Source organism: Triticum aestivum, chromosome 3A (assembly GCF_018294505.1).
Source record: "Triticum aestivum cultivar Chinese Spring chromosome 3A, IWGSC CS RefSeq v2.1, whole genome shotgun sequence".
NCBI classification, from domain to species: Eukaryota; Viridiplantae; Streptophyta; class Magnoliopsida; order Poales; family Poaceae; genus Triticum; species Triticum aestivum.
Window position 1 is genome coordinate 142,429,306 of NC_057800.1, and position 3,619 is coordinate 142,432,924.

The window sequence follows — 3,619 nt, forward strand, 5'->3', positions numbered from 1 at the left end:
ATTGCTGCACAGAAGAATTATGTCCTTGATGCACCCCTAGGTGACAGACCTATTGCAGGAGCAGATGCAGACGTTATGAACGTTTGGCTAGCTCAATATGATGACTACTTGATAGTTTAGTGCACCATGCATAACGGCTTAGAATCGGGACTTCAAAGACGTTTTGAACGTCATGAACCATATGAGATGTTCCAGGAGTTGAAGTTAATATTTCAAGCAAATACCCGAGTTGAGAGATATGAAGTCTCCAACAAGTTCTATAGCTAAAAGATGGAGGAGAATCGCTCAAGCAGTGAGCATGTGCTCAGATTGTCTGGGTACTACAATCTCTTGAATCAAGTGGGAGTTAATCTTCCAGATAAAATAGTGATTGACAGAATTCTCTAGTCACCATCACCAAGTTAGTAGAACTTCGTGTTGAACTATAATATGCAAGGGATAACGGAAACGATTCCCAAGCTCTTCGTAATGCTGAAATTAACGAAGGTAGAAATCGAGAAAAAAACATCAAGTGTTGATGGTAGACAAAACCACTAGTTTCAAGAAAAGGGCAGAGGGAAGAAGGGGAACTTCAAGAAGAATAGCAAACAAGTTGCTGCTCAAGTGAAGAAGCCCAAGTCTGGTCCTAAGCCTGAGACTAAGTGCTTCTACTGCAAAGGGACTGGTCACTGGAAGCGGAACTACCCCAAGTGATTGGCGGATAAGGAGGATGGCAAAGTGAACATAAGTATATTTGATATACATGTTATTGATGTGTACTTTACTAGTGTTTATAGCAACCCCTCAGTATTTGATACTAGTTCAGTTGCTAAGATTAGTAACTTGAAACGGGAGTTGCAGAATAAACAGAGACTAGTTAAGGGTGAAGTGACGATGTGTGTTGGAAGTGGTTCCAAGATTGATATGATCATCATCTCACACTCCCTATAATTTTGGGATTAGTGTTGAACCTAAATAAGTGTTATTTGGTGTTTGCGTTGAGCATGAATATGATTTGATCATGTTTATTGTAATACGGTTATTCATTTAAGTAAGAGAATAAATTGTTGTTCTGTTTACATGAATAAAACCTTATATGGTTACACACCCAATGAAAATAGTTCGTTGGATCTTGATCGTAGTGATACACATAATCATAATATTGAAACCAAAAGATGCAAAGTTAATAATGATAGTGCAACTTATTTGTGGCACTGCCGTTTAGGTCATATTGGTGTAAAGCGCATGAATAAACTCCATGCTGATGGGCTTTTGGGATCACTTGATTATGAATCAGTTGATGCTTGCGAACCATGCCTCATGGGCAAGATGACTAAGACTCTGTTCTTCGGAACAATGGAGCGAGCAACAGATTTGTTGGAAATCATACATACTGATGTATGTGGTCTGATGAATATTGAGGCTCGCGACAGGTATCATTATTTTCTGATCTTCACAGATGATTTGAGCAGATATGAGCATATCTACTTGATGAAACACAAGTCTGAAACACTTGAAAAGTGCAAAGAATTTCAGAGTGAAGTGGAGAATCATCGTAACAAAAATAAAAGTTTCTATGATATGATCGCAGAAGTAAAATATTTGAGTTACGAGTTTGGCCTTCAGTTAAAAATAATGTGAAATAGTTTCACTACTCATGCCACCTGGAACACCACAGTGTAATGGTGTGTCCGAACATCATAACCGTACTTTATTAGATATGGTGCTATCTATGATGTCTCTTACCGATCTACCACTATCGTTTTGGGGTTATGCATTAAAGACAACTGCATTCACGTTTAAAAGGGCACCATCTAAGTCCGTTGAGACGACACAATCTGAACTGTGGTTTGGCAAGAAACCAAAGTTGTCGTTTCTTAAAGTTTGGGATTGTGATGCTTATATGAAAAAGTTTCATCCTGATAAGCTCAAACCCAAATCGGAGAAATATGTCTTCATAGGATACCCAAAGGAGACTATTGGGTACACCTTCTATCACAGATCCGAAGGCAAGACATTTGTTGCTAAGAATGGATCCTTTCTAGAGAAGGAGTTTCTCTTGAAAGAAGTGAGTGGGAGGAAAGTAGAACTTGATAAGGTAATTGTACCTTCTCCCTTATTGAAAAGTAGTTCATCACAAGAAATCTGTTCCTGTGACTACTACACCAATTAGTGAGGAAGACTAATGATGATGATCATGTAACTTCAGATCAAGTTAATACCGAATCTCGTAGGTAAACCAGAGTAAGATCCGCACCAAAGTGGTACGGTAATCCTGTTCTGGAAGTCATGTTACTAGACCATGACTAACTTGCGAACTATGAGGAAGCGATGATGAGCCTAGATTCCGCGAAATGGCTTGAGGCCATGAAATCTGAGATGAGATCCATGTATGAGAACAAAGTATGGACTTTGATTGACTTGCCCAATGATCGGCGAGCCATTGAGATTAAATGGATCTTCAAGAGGAAGACGGACGCTGATAGTAGTGTTACTATCCACAAAGCTAGAATTGTCGCAAAAAGGTTTTCGACAAGTTCAAGGTGTTGACTATGATGAGAGTTTCTCACTCCTATCTATGCTTAAGTCTGTCCGAATCATGTTAGCAATTGCCGCATTTTATGAAATCCAGCAAATGGATGTCAAAACTGCATTCCTGAATGGATTTCTGGAAGAAGAGTTGTATATGATGCATCCGGAAGGTTTTGTCGATCCAAAAGGAGCTAACAAAGTGTGCAAGCTCCAGCGATCTATTTATGGACTGGTGCAAGCCTCTCGGAGTTGGAATAAACGCTTTGATAGTATGATCAAAGCATATAGTTTTATACAGACTTGCGGTGAAGCCTGTATTTACAAGAAAGTGAGTGGGAGCACTACAACATTTCTGATAAGTATATGTGAATGACATATTGTTGATCGAAAATAATGTAGAATTATTCTGCAAAGCATAAAGGAGTGTTTTTAAAGAAGTTTTTCAAAGAAAGACCTCGGTGATGCTGCTTACATATTAAGCATCAAAATCTATAGAGATAGATCAAGACACTTGATAAGTTTTTTCAATGAGTACATACCTTGACAATATTTTGAAGTAGTTCAAAAATGGAACAGTCAAAGAAAGAGTTCTTGGCTGTGTTACAAGGTATGAAATTGAGTAAGACTCAAAGCCCGACCACGGCAGAAGATAGAAAGAGAATGAAAGTCATTCCCTATGCCTCAGCCATAGGTTCTATAAAGTATGCCATGATGTGTACTGGATCTATTGTATACCCTACACTGTGTTAAGCAAGGGAGTACAATAGTGATTTAAGAGTAGATCACTGGACATTGGTCAAAATTATCCTTAGTGGAATAAGGAAATATTTCTTGATTATGGAGGTGACAAAAGGTTCATCGTAAAAAGTTACGTCGATGCAAGTTTTGACACAGATCTGGATGACTCTAAGTCTCGATCTAGATACATATTGAAAGTGGGAGCAATTAGCTAGAGTAGCTCCGTGCAGAGCATTGTAGACATAGAATTCACAAAATACTTACGGATCTGTATGTGACAGACCCGTTGACTAAAATTATCTCACAAGCAAAACATGATCACACCTTAGTACTCTTTGGGTGTTAATCACATAAATGATGTGAACTAGAT